The sequence below is a fragment of the Grampus griseus genome (genome assembly GCF_964374135.1).
Source record: "Grampus griseus genome assembly, chromosome: 6".
Classification (NCBI taxonomy): domain Eukaryota; kingdom Metazoa; phylum Chordata; class Mammalia; order Artiodactyla; family Delphinidae; genus Grampus; species Grampus griseus.
The window spans coordinates 108,840,961-108,859,145 of NC_139000.1; the positions used below are offsets into that span (position 1 = coordinate 108,840,961).

General features: G+C 41.3%; 1 long non-coding RNA gene across 1 annotated transcript in view; it reads right to left on the bottom strand.

Annotated features, from left to right (window-relative positions):
• The window catches only part of LOC309824624, a 71,438-nt gene extending 60,985 nt beyond the window's left edge, over positions 1–10,453 (bottom strand). Inside the window, exon 1 of the long non-coding RNA XR_014296952.1 lies at positions 10,367–10,453. This is a non-coding gene — a long non-coding RNA (uncharacterized lncRNA). The remainder of the gene's footprint in view (positions 1–10,366) is intronic.
• Between the last annotated feature and the right edge of the window lie 7,732 nt (positions 10,454–18,185).

The following is an 18,185-nucleotide window of genomic DNA, read 5'->3' on the forward strand; positions in this document are numbered from 1 at the left end:
GTAAATCATATATCTGATTAATATCGGAATTAATATCCAGAACATATAGAACATATAGGGAACTCTTAAAACTCAACAACACAAAAAACAAACAACCCAATCAAAAATGGGCAAAGGACTTGATATACAAGTTTCAAAGATATCCAAATGGCCAATAAGCACATGAAAAGTTGCTCAATATCACTAATTATTAGAGAAATTCAAATCAAAACTACAATGAGATACTACCTCACACCCATTAAGATGGCTACTCTCAAAAAAACAAAACAATATGTGTTGGCGAGGATGCAGAGAAATTGGAACCCTTGTGCACTGTTAGTGTGAATACGAAATGGTACACCTGCTGTGGAAAATAGTATGGAGGTACCTCAAAAAATTAAGAATAGAATTACCATATGATCCAGCGATTCTACTTCTGAGGTATATATCCCAAAGGAAGCAGGGTCTCAAAGAGATATTTGTACACCTATGTGCACAGCAGCATTATTGACAATAAATAAAATGTGAAAACAAGGGTCCATTGACAGATGAATGGAGAAGCAAAATGCAATACATACATACATGAAATATTACTCAGCCTTAAAAGCGAAGGAAATTCTACAATATACTACAGTGTGCATGAAACTTGAGGACAATATACTAAAATAAGGCAATCACAAAAAAGACAAATACTGTGATTCCACTTATATGAGGTACTAAAAATAGTCAAATTCGTAGAGACAAAAAGTACAATGGTGGTTCCCAGGGGCTAGGGGAAGAGGGATGAGGGAGTTATTGTTCAGTAGGAATAGAGTTTCAGGGTTTTGTTTTTTAAGATTCTTTTTTTTTTTAATTTTATTTATTTTTGGCTGCATTTTGGGTCTTTGTTGCTGCGCGTGGGCTTTCTCTAGTTGTGGCAAGCGGGGGCTACTCTTCCTTTTGGTGCACAGGCTTCTCATTGAGTACAGGCTTCTCTTGGTACAGAGTAGGGCTCTAGGCATGCATGCTTCAGTAGTTGTAGCTCACGGGCTCTAGAGTGCAGGCTCAGTAGTTGTGGCGCACGGGCTTAGTTGCTCCATGGCATGTGGGATCTTCCTGAACCAGGGATTGAACCCATGCCCCCTGCACTGGCAGGTGGATTCTTAACTACTGCACCACAAGGAAAGTCCCAGAGCTTCAGTTTTATGAAAAAAGTTATGGAGATGTGATGGTTGCACAATATTATGAATGTATTTATACCACTGAACTGTGCTCATAAAAATGGGTAAGGTGGTAAATTATATATTATGTGCACTTTGCCAGATACACACACAATTGAAAAAAAACAATTCAGAGTAGTAAAACTAAAAAAAAAAAGAAAAAAACCCTTAGGCATTTATCGAGCCTCTTGTATGTCAATATGGCAACACAGCACAGCAGAAGGAGCAGTGGCTTTGGGGTCAGATAGGCCTGGTTTTAAATCCAGAAATCCAGCTCTACTGTGTTATCACCTCACTTCTCCTGTATAAAACTGAGCAGAAGAGAGCACGTTTGTCTTCAGCTTTGAAGGTTTTCTATTACCTGGAGCAAGTTACTTAATCTCTCTGGTGTCAATCCCACCTATAACATAGGGAAAATAATACCAATCTCATAGATCAGCCATGAGAAATAAAGATAGTATGCCTACAAAGTAGGTAATCAGTAAATGTCAGTTCTCTTTCCCTTTAAAGAAAAGGGTATTAGGATGCCCTTAGGTGTATCTGTCAGACCAGTTCAACATCAGCACAGAGACAGATACAAGGCCTTGGTTATCTGTGGGCACTTCTTGCAAGAACTGCTGAGCTCTCATGATGCGAGACACTCAAAAATCAAATCTATTAAGCTGGCCTGCAGCTTGAGAGTGAGGGTATTCACTGGTTCACAATAAATAAAGAGGAAGAAGGAGTTACACAATGCATCTCTGTTCTAATTACTCAATCTCTACCCAACTGAAAACTTGCTTCATGAGAGATTAGCCACAGCCCCTGGAAGCAATAAACATCCTGCGTTGCAAACCCCATTTTGCCATCTCACAGAACCTTCATAAATCTCGGTTGCAGTAAATGCATCTCTTATCTATGAAGCGACTATTTTAAGAACATTTTTACAACAGTCATCATTATTAGTCCTTCGGCCAACCCTCCCAATTAGGGGAAGAAGAAATTAATATGCAATACTGATATTTCTATTTTGCATTTAAAGGGAAGATAGCTTGCTGTTTTCAACGGATACAGGGCAATTTCTCGGATGTAAGGCTAATAGGTAATTCCCAGAGTTGGGTCATTCCTGCTTCCATCTCATTCTGGAAATGAGCAAAAACTATTGGTCACCAAAGTGGACAAATGCCCTCCAGCAAACAACCAGTGTGGAGTGTCCACCAAGGAGTGCACGGTGCCACCAACTTAACTCCGTAGGAAAGTGAAGACTAAGCAAAAGTCCTTGAAGCGATGGTGCCTTTGTGAGAGTCAGGGATGAGGATGCCAGGGCAGGTCACAGAAGGACCGTCTCTCTGATGGGGGAAGGGCCAAGCTCACAGCTATTGAGGGCACAGCTGACAGACAGAAGTGCCATTCTAGTTCTGCTCCTGTGGATGAGAACATGCACTCCTTTCAAGTTACTTGATCAAGAGGTGCAGGGGGACCCTCAGTACATCTTCATGTGGCCTAACCATGGCCCAGCTCTCCAAGTGAAGAAGGCAGGAAGGACCACAGGAAGCTGAAAGTTTGCAACTGGGTAAAACTACATGGTCACAGTGTGATCACAGGTAATGCAACTTGTTTCCTAAGGTTCAAGGCTACAAGACATGAGAAGTCATTGCAGAGAAGATAATTTAGAATTACCCTCTGCTAATTTTAAAGAAGCGGTAGGGAGGTGACTATGGGGGATGGTTTATGCTGAATTTAAAGAGAGGCACAGACCCTGGGCTGTGTGGGTGGAGCCTCACAAGACTGCATATGGAGCAATGGCCAGAGATTCCGGGTTCTGGCACTCAGCTGTGCAGGTCCAAAGAGTGGATTTTGCCTGTCCTGGCAGGCATGTAGGTTGCAGGACTAACCTGTGCTAACTACACCTTCAAAAGATTGATATAGCAAACAAAACACAAATTCACTTATTTGTAACAAGTATATAATAAGCCTTTCCAGTGACCTCCAAACTTGTTTCCTCAATCCCGCCCGTTATCAAGGTAACTGGGAGACCAAATTCATAATCAGAATGTTACTTGTTGAATGCAGATTCAGAACAAAAGAGCGGAAACACTTAGGGGGTGTTTCATCAGGTATCGGAAAAGCCTTCTGAGTGGGATGTACTTTCCAGGTGATCTGAACACGAGTAACCACCAGGAAAAGTATTAGATAATCAGCAACAAATTCTGAGGCCGTATCGCCCCTTTTCTAAACAAATGCGGATTACCTGTCTACCTCATTAACCCCAGACAGGGTTTCTTTAGATGGAGCACAATACGATTCTTACTGCTTTGTGTATAGCCAGTCATTTTTCTGAGCCTATACCTGTCCCTGATATTCTCAGCGTGTCATCACGGGCTCTCAGAGAGGGTTACGATGGGTCTCTTCACTTACGTCCTGATTCTTATTACCTCCCCGATGGAGTGATTTTCCAGTTCTGGGGGCACTTTCATGCGTGTGTGACAAGTTCCCTGAGCCTGTCTGGACGCAGGAGGATATCTCCCACTGCCTGGTTCAGCACCAATTATTCTGTTCATCTGTGGAATGTGCTTGTAACATGTTGTATTTATTTTGCCTGCACACATTCCTGCCTTCCTAGAGGAAGAGGTGAATAAATCACCCTGGCTTGCCTGCCAAGAAAGTAATTTTTTTCACCTTAGGTGGGCCGTCTGTTTCTCCGGACATAGCTCTGCTTTGACTAGAATTGAATACATCTTGTCCCAGGCATTTTGCCAGCTGTACCAAAAAAAAAAAAAAAAAAGCTGTAGGCTCCAGGAAATGAAGCAACTAAAAGTGGTTTCCTTGTGATGTCAAGTCTTTTTTTCTTTTTGAAATGCAACTTACGGAATTAACCTAAAGGAAATTGTGCATCACTGTCCATAGGGGTGGTTTACAGAGTGGCAGGAGGCCCAGATAACAACCAACCACGAATTTCCGAAGAATCAATCCGATTGAGGCATGTCGGTACATCTAGCACTGGGCCTACAAATGGAGGGGACAACTGAGTACGTGCTTTGGACCCAAACAGAGCCCCTAAGCTAAGGGCTCTTCTCTTAGACGTTTTTTGTTTGTTTGTTTATTTATCTTATTTATTTTTGGCTGCACTGGGGCCTCGTTGCTGTGCACGGGCTTTCTCTAGTTGCAGCGAGCAGGGGCTACTCTTCGTTGAGGTGCACAGGCTTCGCATTGCGGTGGCTTCTCTTGTTGCGGAGCACGGGCTCTAGGCACGCGGGCTTCAGTAGTTGTGGCTCGCAGGCTCTAGGCGCGCTGGCTCAGTAGCTGTGACACAGGGGCTTAGTTGCTCTGCAGCATGTGGGATCTTCCTGGACCAGGGCTCGAACCCATATCCCTTGCATTGGCAGGCGGATTCTCAACCACTGCGCCACCAGGGAAGCCTGGTGTTCACCCTGGATGAACATCCAGGTCACCTATGGAGTTTTCAGTATTCATGCCTTGGTCCCACTCAAATGGCTGCTTCTGATGCCCACGTGTGTTGAGCAAAACGTCCTTAACCCATTGGGGATTAAAGACCTCTTCTTAAGCTACCAAGCTATTGGGGAAAAAATAACCCAGAGTAGAAAGAGTGTCAAAATATTTAGGCTGCACAACAAAATTAATAATCAAGAAAATGAAATGACAACCCACAGAATGGGAAAAAACATTTGCAAATCATACACCTGATAGGGGGTTAATATCTAAAATATATAGAGAACTCATACAACTCAACAGCAAAAAAACCCCAAATAATCCAATTATTATAGTTCCTTAAAAATGGAACTACCATACGATCCAGCAATTCCACTTCTGGGTATATATCCGAAGGGAACGAAAACACTATGTTGAAGAAATATCTGTACCCCTATGTTCATAGCATCATTATTTACAATAGCCAAAACGTGGAAACAACTGAGGTGACCACTGAAAGATGAAGGAATAAAGAAGTTTTGGTATATACGTACAATGGAATAATCAGCCATAAGAAAGAAGAAAATCCTGCCGTTTGCAAAATGTGGATAGAACTTGAAGGCATTGTGCTAAGTGAAATAAGTCAGACAGGGAAGGACAAGTACTGTATGATCTCACTTACATGTGGAATCTTGAAAAGAAAAACGGCATAGAAAAAGAGATCAGATTTGTGGTTACCAAAGTACCAAAGGCAGCAGGAGCAGGGGATGGAATAAGATTGGTCAAAGGTGCAAACTTCCATTTATAAGATAAATAAGCCCTGGGGATGTGACATACATCAGGGTGACGACAGTTAACACTGCTGTATGGTATATTTGAAAGTTAAGAGGGTAGATCCTAAGAGATCTCATCACAAGAAGAAAAACTTCTAAAAAAAAAACAAAGAAGAGAAACTTCTTTATCTATATGAGATGTAATGTTTACTAAACTTATTGTGATAAGCTTTTCACAATATATGTATGTCAAACCATTACGCTGAACACCTTAACTTTATACAGTGCTGTACGTCAATTATTTCTCATTAAAACTGGGGGAAAACGTACAGGCTTAATCCAGAAGATGGTGAGCTGTGTGGGCAACAGTCAGCTGCCGGGGTAGATGCTAGGGTTACTGTCTGGTATGGTTTCAGAGACTCAGGGTGCAGTGAGGAGCAAGTCACGAAGAGAATAAGGCAGCTCAGCCTGACAACTGTGGGCCCATCCGGCCAGTGGAGGGGCCTTCTGCTTCAGCTCAGAGACAGAGCACCCAAAGGGCAATACTACCTGAGGGATGGTTCCAGGAATCAACAAATCAACGTGGGAGCCACTGTACGGAGGTGAGAGACAGAGGAGGAAATGGTAGGTACTGTGAGACAGAAGGGGAGGGTTTGCGGCCTAGCCCTAACACATGCATAAGACTTCGGGACTCTCTGAACCACTCAGAAGGGACGGGGCCAGGGTTGATATTCAGCCTGCATGCACTGGCATGGTGTTCCTGCAGGTTATCACACAGAACTACAGTCCTGAAGGCTGGTAAACAGCTGAGGTTAGACCACGCATCACCGAATGACATCATCCAGTGGCCACCGAGCAGGTGGCAATGGGACTTGGGACGGGTGCACCTGGACGCTGGTGCATGAGCCGAGCAGGCCAAGGTGGTAGCAGAGCGGACGCAGTCCCTTTCTGACCTCAGGAGGGGCCCAGGGGGGCAGAAGTGGAGGGACAGGCTGGCTGGGGCAGTGCTGTAGGTGAGGGTGGAAGCAAAGGCCCTCCAGGTACGGGCTCTGTGAGATGCGCCAGCATCCAGAACATGAGGGACAGCCCGCCTGGTCACTCTCCCACTGCAGCCATGCCTGGCCCCAGGTCTAATGACCATCAAGTTCACAGGGAAGGCATCGGGAGAGCTCGTTTCCTCTGCAGAATCATAGCTTAGAGACGGGCAGCGTCCAGCTTCATGAGAGCTTATCAAACATAAGACCACCCAGTAATTTCTAAACATCAATAACGATTTAGAAATATTTAGAATGATTGGATGACCATTTTAATTTATACCACAGAGTTAGCAGCTTCAGAATGAGTTTAGTTTAGTTGAGAGAATAAAAACGGAATTTTTTTTTAAAGATTTTTTGATGTGGACCATTTTTAAAGTCTTTATTGAACTTGTAACAATATTGCTTGTTTTATGTTTTAGTTTTTGGGCCCCAAGGCATGTGGGATCTTAGCTCCCCAACCAAGGATCAAACCTGCAACCCCCTGCATTGAAAAGTGAAGTCTTAACCACTGGACCGCCAGGGAAGTCCCCAAAAGGGAATATTTTAGGTTTTTACTTACATAATGATTTATTTATATACATCTGTTTATAAAACTTACGTTGCCATACAGCTTGTTAAACACACTGCCAGTCATCCTTAGACGGGGCAACGCAGGGTTGGGGGGATAGTGATTCAGCTGGTAGAGCTTGAAATGGCTTCATTGCACCCCTGCCCCCGCCATGCCAGGTTGGTCTGACTTGGGTAGATATGGGTTTCATCTGACTGACAAATCAAACATTATTTTCCATGTGTTGCTGAGGACTGGGCCTACCAAACCCAGTCAGGATTTCCCAGTCACTGCTACTCTCACACTTCCTGAACCTTCACAAGGATCTGACCTGCAGTGCAAGGCACAAACTATGCAAAGGAAACAATGTGTTAGGTTTCTAGTAACTTTGCCAGGACAGAGAAGGCCAGAAGTTCAATGTTTAACACATAGTTATTGAACATTTAAACTGGGCCAGGGAGAGTCTAGGCACTGAGGATATATAGTAAAATGGACGAAAATCCCTATACCCAGTGCCGACAAGTGATTGCAGGGGGTTATTATTCAAAGGCCAAGGATGGATGGACAGAGCCAAGGAGAAGGCTGTGATCTCAGCTCAGCACCCTCTCCTCTGCCCTCCTTGGGTTGGAGTTATTAGAACATTGTGATTAGTGCCACAGACCTGTGGGGCTAGTCTACCCTGAGACAGTCAAGCAATCATAAGGGCAGGTACCAGGAAAGAGCCCCTGCCCCAAACTGACTGCTCCTTTGTTATGATTCAGTATCTAAAATTCTGCCATTCGAGAAGCATTTTCCAACCAGTGTTCCTTGCAATCTAGTCCTTCAGGATTCTTAGTTTAAAAGAAATTTTTTTCAGTAGTTAAACAAGTTTGGCAAACACCTGAGCTCTTGGTGAGTCCCAATGAATGGTGTATTAATCTGTATGATCTCCACTGGTTTTGGATTCAAAACTTGGGCATCTCTCTATTTTTCCAAGTATTTGCTTAAGCCTCCATCCCTCTACATTGTAGGTAATTCAGTATCTCTCTCTTTAGGACTCTTCATTCCCCAAATTGTCCAGGAACCTGGGAACTTAGTCCAAAGGGAGTAGTCTTGTTTCAAAGTTCCAGGGGGAAGGAACTGATCAGTCTATAAAAAGTCCTGATTTTACAAAAACACCATGGTACTGGCACAAAAACACACATATGGATCAATGGAACAGAGTAGAGATCCCAGAAATAAACCCACACACCTATGGTCAGTTAATCTTAACAAAGGAGGCAAGAATATACACTGGAGAAAAGACAGTCTCTTCAGCAAGTGGCATTGGGAAAGCTGGACAGCCTCATGTAAATCAATGAAGTTAGAATGCTCCCCCAAACCATGCATAAAAATAAACTGACAATGGCTTAAAGACTTAAATATAAGACAGGATACCATAAAACTCCTAGAAAAGAACATAGGCAAAACATTCTCTGACATAAATCATACCAAATGTTTTCTAAGCTCAGTCTCCTAAGGCAATAGATATAAGCAAAAATAAACAAATGGGACCTAATCAAACTTACAAGCTTTTTCACAGTAAAGGAAACCATAAACAAAGTGAAAAGACAACCTACGGACTGGGAGAAAATATTTGCAAACAATGCAACCGACAAAGGATTAATTTCCAAAATATACAAAGAGCTCATATAACTTAACAATTAAAAAACAAACAACCCAATCAAAAAATGGGCAGAAGACCTAAATAGATTTTTCTCCAAAGAAGACATATGGATGGCCAATAGGCATATGAAAAGATGCTCAATATCTCGCAAATCAAAACTACAATGAGGTATCATCTCACACCAATCAGAATGGCTATCATAAAAAGTCTACAAATAATAAATGCTGGAGAGGGTGTAGTGAAAAGGGAACCCTCCTACACTGTTGGTGGGAATGTAAATTGGTGCAGCCACTATGGAGAACAGTATGGAGGTTCCTTAAAAAACTACAAATAGAACTACCATATGTTCCAGCAATCCCCCTCCTGGGCATATATCCAAACAAAACTATAATTCAAAAAAAACTGCATCCCAATGTTCACTGCAGCACTATTTACAATAGCCAAGACATGGAAACAACCTAAATGTCCATTTACAGATGAATGGATAAAGAAGATGTAGTGTATGTACAATGGAATACCACTCAGTTATAAAAAAGAATGAAATAATGCCATTTGTAGCAACATGGATGGATCTGGAGATTATCATACTAAGTGAAGTAAGTCAGACAGAGAAAGACAAATATCATATGGTATCATTTATATGTGGAATCTAAAATATGATACAAGTGAACTTATTTACAAAACAGAAGCAGACTCACAAACATAGAAAACAAACTTATGGTTACCAAAGTGTGGGGAGGGATAAATTAGGAGTTTTGGATTAGCAGATGCAAACTAGTACATATAGGATGGATAAACAGCAAGGTCCTACTGTACAGCACAGGGAACTATACTCAATATCCTGTGATAAACCATAATGGAAAAGAATATGAAAAAGAATGCATAAATATGTATAACTGAATCACTTTGCTGCACAGCAGAAATTAACACAACATTGTAAATCAACCATACTTCAATAAAATAGATTAAAAAAAAGAAAACAAAATTATGGTTACCAAGGTGGGGTATAAAGTAGGGATTTGGGACTAGCATATACAAACTACTATATATAAAATAGATAAACAACAAGGTCCTACTGTATAGCACAGGTAACTATATTCAATATCTTGTAATAAACCATAATGGAAAAGGATATGAAAAAAAAAATATATATATATATCTGAATCACTTTGCTGTACACCAGAAACTAACACAGCATTGTAAATCAACTGTACTTCAATTTAAAAAGTTCTGATTTTAATCACTTCTACATAGTGTCCCTGTTGAAAACTGATTCTGACAGGCTCCAGTGAGCCCCTGTCCTGCTGTGAGGATGTCCTTTCTGCTTCAGAACACTGTGCAGGCAGCAGAGTGGCCCTGAGGACACAGACTCCTAAGGCTTATTGGATTTATACTCACACAGTCAGCCACTGTTCCACAAACACGACCACTGTGCCAAGGTGCCCGGGTATAACTGGGTTTCTAAACACAGCTGCACACTGTTATCTAGAACACGCTGTTCCCCTACAGATCTCTAGGCTCTGGTGTTGAGCCTAAGCTCCTGACTCAGACTCCCTCTTTTTTCCTGGGGGAAGTTTAATGTTTATTCGCTACCAGGGACCCTCCATCAGGGCTATCTCAGCCCTTAGAAAGCTGAATCTCAGAAGGGAAGGGGACAGAGTGTCGATCCCTCTCCTCCTGGAGGATCCTTGGTAAGTTTAGTTTGGCACATCAGGGGGATACAGGGAAGAACAATCTCTGTAAATGTCCTTTCCCCAGAGACCTGTATATCAACTCACCTGTACTGGCATAATTGAGAGTATTCCGGGAACAAGGCAAGAAGATCTAGGGGCTCAATGTCTTGTTCCGTCTTGCTGTTTCTCCAGCTAAAAAATAAAAGAAACAAACATATTTTTTTTGTGAAAGAGAGGTGGAAGATTTTTCCCTGTTATAATTTTGTATATTAAAGGGGCATAGTCTACCTATAAAAGCCCCCATCAAATGGATCATAAGGTATGCTCTGCTTCAGAGAAAATCAAACTCCCAAGAATCCTCTCATGAATTTCTTCCACTGAATTAAAGCCCTAACCACCCCACCCCCCGAGCTTCTTGGGAAGCCAGTCCTCACCTCTGAGCAAGTCAGGCTCCTACTGGAGAAATCTCTGAAACTTTTAGGTCAGGGAAGAAAATCCCAGCATTTGCCAACATAGTTTGGACTCATTAATTTTCTGACACTAAAAAGCCTCTAATTTCTACGGAGAAGAGAAACACACTGAACAAGTATGATAGTCTTAAGCCTCTCATTCTCACTGATACTTGGTCTTCCCCATTTTCTGAAATATTTTACATTGAGTAACTTAAGACACAAAATAAAACATAGCATACACTGTTTCTTTTGAAAATTAATTAATCTGTTTGGCCGCGTTGGGTGTTTTGTTGCTGCGCGTGGGCTTTTCTCTAGTTGCGGCGAGCAGGGGTTACTCTTCATTGTGGTGTACAGGCTTCTCATTGCAGTGGCTTCTCTTGTAGCGGAGCACAGGCTCTAGGCACACGGGCTTCAGTAGTTGTGGCAGGTGGGCTCAGCAGTTGTGGCTCGCGGGCTCTAGAGTGCAGGCTCAGGAGTTGTGGCACACGGGCTTAGTTGCTCCGCTGCATGTGGGATCTTTCTGGACCAGAGCTCGGACCTGTGTCCCCTGGATTGGCAGGGGAGTTCTTAACCACTGAGCCACCAGGGAAGCCCAGCATACACTGCTGAAGCTTTCCTGATGCAGGATATTTTACACTTCAGCCTTGCTGGTCCAATCAGCACAAGTCACTCGGATTCTGTGGGAAAATGCAGTGAAAGTTCTGTAAGGTGGTAACAATGTGGGGACAATTTTTGCTACTTCATCCTCAAAGGAGCCTCGTTTGGAATATTAGTGATAAAAGCAAAGACTAACTTGCCAAGGACAGAAGACAGTGTTATAGAAAGGCTTTCTTTTGGTAGAATTGTTATCATGTTTTAGGCTAATTTTAGTGGCTATATTTGCCTCCCACTCTAGTACATGCCCACATCCTATGAAACAGTAAGTGATGTTTTAACAGGATTATAATATATGTAAAAACATATCATGTATTTAGAGATGAAATATCCAGGGAAAATATTTCCATAGCTTACTATTTCTTGGCATTTCCTGTGTCCTATCTGATATGTATATACACAAAGGGAACTTCAACTTGCAAATGCTTCTATTTGGATTTCCAAATATGCAATTTTTAACATGTTTTATTAGTGACAGAGCAATAAAGGAACAACTTTGCAGCTAATTTAACACCTATAAATTTCCCTGCAGTGTAAAAGAAATGGCCTTGGCAGACCACATGTCTGCTCATATTTCAAAGAATATTAAATGTAAATACTTCTAAAATGCCCTATAGTTAGAGTTCTCTTATTCCATAAAACACTTACAGGTTCATTGTTTATACTTTTATAAAAAATGGTACCTGATTCTGAACAGACTTATTATGTGAAAATTATTTTTTAAATAGCTATATTTGAGAAGTCATATAAAAGCTAGATAATTACAAATCAACAATTACAATCAACCTGAAAAATGTTAAAAAGACATTGATCAAAAAATTCAAAAACGTATGTCAACATAAAACCTGCACATAAACCTTTATAGCACCTTTATTTATAACTGTAAAAACTGTAAGCAACAAAGATGTCCTTCAACAGGTAAAAGGATGAACAAACTGTGGTATATCAGTATCATGGAAAATTATTCAGTGATAAAAAGAAATAAACTATTGAACTCTAAAAACACGTGAATGACTCAAACACTTATTGCTAAGTGAAAGAAGCCAGTCTATACAGGCTACATTCTATATGTTTCCAATTATATTATAGCCTGAAAAAGGTAAAACTATAGAAATGGTAAAAAGATCAATAACTGCCAGAGTTCCAGGTGGGGGAGGACAGATTAGGTGAAGTCCAGGAGGTATTTTAGGGCAGTGAGACTATTCTGTATCATAATGTAATAGTGGATAGTTAACACTATGGATTTGTCAAAACCCATAGACCTTTACAGCATGAAGACTGATCCTTAATGCATGCATGATAAAAAAAGTATAGTTAAGAGGTTGGGGTATCGCAGGATGGAATGCAGAATGTGATAGAACAATCTAACTGTATTACAAATGCACAAAACAACCTCACTGGAGCCTGGGGTAGAGGGAAAGGTGCTGACCTGAGCAACTTTGTTAATGGAGCCTATAAAACTGAGGGCAAAAGACACTGCACGTAAGCACCGTGTCCTAGTTGATAAAATTATTTATTGCAGGATACGGGTTAACAATTCTGACACTGCTGTACACAAATGCTGGAACAGAACAACTAAATGAGTGGCAGATGGTGGGGACAGGAGAGGGAGGTTACCCATCAGCAAGGGGAGAAGGTCAGAACAGTTCATCTAGAAACAGATTAGAGTTGGACACGTCAATATAAACTCATGTGTAGCTTGATATAAATACAATGGTTACATAGAGAAATACCTACAGATGTGTGCACATAGATTACTATATGCACCTATATTTCCCAGCTCCATCAGCAGAGAGGGCCCAGAAGTTATGACACTCCAGAGGCAGTGAGTCCATCTAGTGCCTGGGTCTGCGTTTCCAATCCATTCTCCAATAAAAGGAACCAGCATTCCTTGAGGACATGGCTGATTCTAGGACTGGGACAGGAAATATACAAGATGAGCTTGGAGCTTCTTGTAGTGTCAGAAAGTAAGAAAATGTTGGGGGAAAAAAACTAACACCTGATGACGGTTTATATCAAAAGGACACAGGAGAAAACTAAAAGGACTCCCAACAGCCAAGGCTGGAACAATTTGAGCAACAAAATAACATTTTTAAAGTGCTATTGGAGGGACTTCCCTGAAAGTCCAGTGCTTACGACTCCACTCTTTCACTGCCGAGGGCATGGGTTCAATCCCTGGTCGGGGAACGAAGATCCCACAAGCCAAACAGCCAGCCAAAAAAAAAAAAAAAAAAAAAGAAGGTACTATTGGATTATAATCCAAAGTATAAAATAAAATATCCATGAGTTCATACTGATATGAATAAATGAGGGAGAATAGACACATCTCATGTGCAGAAGAATTCCGAAAACTGTTCGCAGATACTCAAGGAGGTGGACCATATCCTTACTCCTCGGGTGTGGGCTGTACAGGCTGACTTCCTTCCAAAGGATGTGGCATGCGGTGGGGAGAAGACAACCAACTTTGCAGTGGAGAAACCTGACACACACTGCCACAGCCAGGATCAAGGTCAACATCCACTGTTATGAGTCCGTTCCCAGTAAGTGCCCATGATATAATGTGATGAAGATGGAACTTCACCTCTGTGGCCTTCTTCCCCAAAACACACAACCCAAGTCTAATCACAAGATAAATACTAGACAAATCTCAATTGAGGGACGTTCTACAAAACACCTAACGAGTACTCCTCAAAAGTTGTCAAGGTCATCAAAAACAAGGTAAGTCTAAGAAATGGTCACAGCCCAGAGGACCCTAAGGAGACTTGACAGTAAATGCAATGTGGTGTCCAGAGCAAGGACATTAGGAAAAAAAAAACAAGAAAAAATGAATAAGGTATGGGCTTTAGTTAATAACAATTTATCAATGCCAATTCATTAATTGCAACAAATATATCACATGAATGTAAGATGTTAAATAATAGAGATATAGGTATAGGTATATTGAAGTTTCTGTATTGTTAGCAACTATAAATCTAAAACTATTCTGAAATTAGTTTATTTTTAAAAATATATTGAGAGTCATATGCTCACAGAAAGTGGGAAATCGAAGGTACCATAAAAACCGTCAGTTAAACCTTTTATTGTACAAGGGAGAAAACTAAGGATTTATAGTACGGTTTTGTAGCCTGCACTTTGAGAAAACAGTGGTGGCTTGCTGCTGAGCTGGTCCTCACTGACACTAAACATCAATCACAGTACACAGTAGACACTCAATAAATTATTACTGAATGCTGAATAACTCCCAACAACCTACCATCTACCCAAGTATCTTATCCTCTCACGCATTCATTTATTAACTCATTCATTCATTCAACAAATGTTTACTGAGTGTCTGGCACTATCATTTTACTCCTAGAATTATAACCACTTAGAAACTCTATCCAAAGGATGGACATTTTGGCAATTTTCCATATCTGACTTTGTAGGAAACTGTTTAGCTGATTCAAGTTTATAAGCATCCAAGGAAGAATGGTCTCAAGCCAGGTTAATAGAACATAGACTAAGGGGGTACAAGAAGTAAGGCTCTGAGTCCTAGAGGGGATGTGTGGTTCGTTTATACTCAGGTTGTGGGCTGCAGCCTTTTTGAGTCATACTGTTGTTTTAGACTCTCTTATCTCTCATTCCACTCCTTCTACTACTCACTGAGACAACGGGCTAACAGCCTATTGTTGTCTTCTTTCCAGTTTCAGCTCCACTACTTACCAGCTTGGTGATCTTGGCCAAGCTGCCTAATCTTTTGGGGCCTCAGTTCCCCTATCTGAAAAATTACCTCATGAAATAATGTTGCTTGGGTCAAATAAGCCCACATTTCTAAAATGTTTGGCACACTTGGCAATGACATTATTATTACTACTGTCAATACTGTTATTGTTATCATTACCGACCAACCAGAGGCTTGTACCTAGGAAGCTTCGACAGGCACTTGGAGTCTACAAAGAACACACGCTGGCACACTTAATCAATCTTTCCATCTTTCTCGGTTTGATAAGTAGGTTGTTTCCAACAAATCGCAAAATTATCGTTGTGATCTGGGCTATGATTCCGTTTACTGTCAGTCCAATGCCTCTTTTAGACTGCCAGGAAACCAAAGGCCTTATTTTCAAGTTCCCTTCCTTCTTGGCCTCTTTTCCTGCCAAAATTTATTTTCATGTTAACATTTATTCTAAATAGTCCATGGGCTCCTAAAACTGGACAGTTCTCCTAGATTCAGTTCTCTCTGGAGGTCCATTTTTTCTGACTTTATTTCTATGATATTTAAAGGTCAGGTTCATCATAAGATAAAGACTGTAGTGTCTAAGAAATGTAATTAACTATTTACCAGTAGGTTTAGCTCCAAGCCTCAGGATTTACTGACCTCTTTAAATTTGCTAAAAGTCACCAAACAATTCAAAGAAATTTCTCCGTTCTGCTTTCTTCTCACTCTCCAGGAGTCATGTTGTTGGCCACTGATTGCATTTGGTATTTAAAAGGCCAAGTCTTGGGACTTCCCTGGCGGTCCAGTGGTTAAGAATACGCTTTCCAATACAGAGGACACGGGTTCGATCCCTGGTCGGGGAACTAAGATCCCACATGCTGGGGGCCAACTAAGCCCGCGTGCTGCAACTACTGAGCCCGTGCATCACAACTAGGGAACCCAAGTGCCGCAACTACAGAGCCCACATGCTCTGGAGCCATGTGCCACAACTAGAGAGAAGCCCATGTGCCACAACAAAGGATCCCATGTGCCACAGCTAAGACCCAACACAGCCAATAAATAAATAAATATTTAAAAAAATAATAATAAAAGGCCAAGCTTTATACTAGAAGATCAATACATCTAAAATAAAAACATGGGTTTAGGGATAACTTGTATTGTTAGGGGGTGGAGGAGGGTCAAGCTAACAAAAGTTTGTTTTTGGCATTCCACGTCTTAGCTAGGGATTATGTAGAGGTTAATATCAGTAGCAGATTCCTGTTGAAATGAGTTATCTGTTCTTTTAAAGTCTCTCAACAGCCACCAAAGAAAAGGAAGGTTAAACCTTTATCTATCTATTAGGCTTTTGTTCATAGGTGTCAATGATGCCAATAGAAAAATATTGTCTTGTTATGTCTAAGTGCATTTAAGCAATGGGTGTTCCTTGAGCCATACTTTAAAACATAAAATACTTTAAACGTTGATTGCTATTGTATCAAACTATTTCACTATTAGATTACTATCATTATTGTGACACAAACTGAATAAAAAGTTAGTATGTTCAAAACAAAAAACAAAACAAAAAAATAAAGATCAGGTTTGTCAGGGTGCTCACGACCTCTACATGCCAATGCTGTGAACAAGTCCCAGGTCCCCAGTGTGACTTACTGTCCGTGTCCAGGTAAAGGAGGCCATGTGTTTGCTCTTCTGATGAAAAGTTTCTGAGCAAGAAGATCCCCGCCATGAGCCCCGTTACAGCCACGGCTGCCTGTCTGGCATCCTGCCAGTTCCCAAGTGCATCCTAATTCCAGTACGAGGGCCTCTGGGAAGCAGGTCCCTTCCTACAGCTGCAGCAGCATCTGCTTGACATCGTAGGTGACAGCCCCTTGGTGATTAATAATGCTGTCTCCTCAAGGGCTTCACTGGAGGCTCCTTGGTGGAGTAAGTTTTCCTAAGTGTCACTGCAAAGGCAGAAAGCTAACTAAGTTTGGGTAACAGAGGTTACCTTCTTCAACCCAGTTGCAAAAACCATTCTCAGCACAAATGTTCCAGGTTCAGAGGAAATCTTAAGGGAAACTTTAAATAGTTTTAATCAAAAAGAATATTCTTGTACTGAGTTCAAAAATAAGTTAATAAAACAGGTTAACTTCTTCTTTTTAACGGATGGAAGATTTTAAAGACATTCTAAAAGGCGATTTTGTCTGTAGCTCATTATTATTGCAACAAACATACTGTGAATTAGTTTTCCATTAGCGTCATTATTTTGAAACTCCTTTTGTTAAGGATACTCACATAAAACAGGTCCTCCTTCTCTCCTGGGAGGAGCCTGCGAAGGTTGAAACCGCTGCTGCTTCTCTCCACACCCTACCCTCAGCAACTCCAGGATTTAAGCCTGAAGGAAACAGGAGAAAGGGGTCAATTAGGGAACAGAGAAGCAGCAGATTCTAAATCAGGGCACATGCATAAGCTCTCAGGTGGAAATCAGGGGAAGAGTTTATGTGTGTTCTCATTTTTTCACAAGCTTAAGATGTCCACTGTGTACAATTATTTATACCTAAGACATCTCCTGAGACTTCTTCTGATTGGAAGGATTTTGTTGTTGTTATCATTTGTTTGCTTGTTTTTTAGGAAATACTAATCAGCTCGCTTTTCAAATTTAATGCCCATACTTTTAACATAGCTGCTTAAGTTCTATATCATGAATTGGCTCTGTCATTAATTTGGGGGCTTACCCACCTCACATGAGAAGTTTACTCTGGGAAGCTCCAGAGCTTGTCTCAAAGAGACAGATGGTCTCCAGAGCAACATAAACCAGGTCTCAACAAGAGGTCTCAGTAACAGGCCATCAGGAAAAAACAAAATAAAACAAAATGCCTTAAGTTTCCATATACAAGAAAACAAATACTGGTTTCAGATTTTTAAAAATTTGAGCCCCAAATTAAAAGTCTCAAGGGCGGGACTTCCCTGGTGGTCCAGTGGTTAAGACTCTACGTTCCCAATGCAGGGGGCCTGGGCTCGATCCCTGGTAAGGGAACTAGTTCCACACATGCCGCAACTAAAGATCCCAGATGCTGCAACTAAAAGATCCCACATGCCACAACTAAAGATCCCACATGCCGCAACTGAAAGATCCCGCATGCTGCAA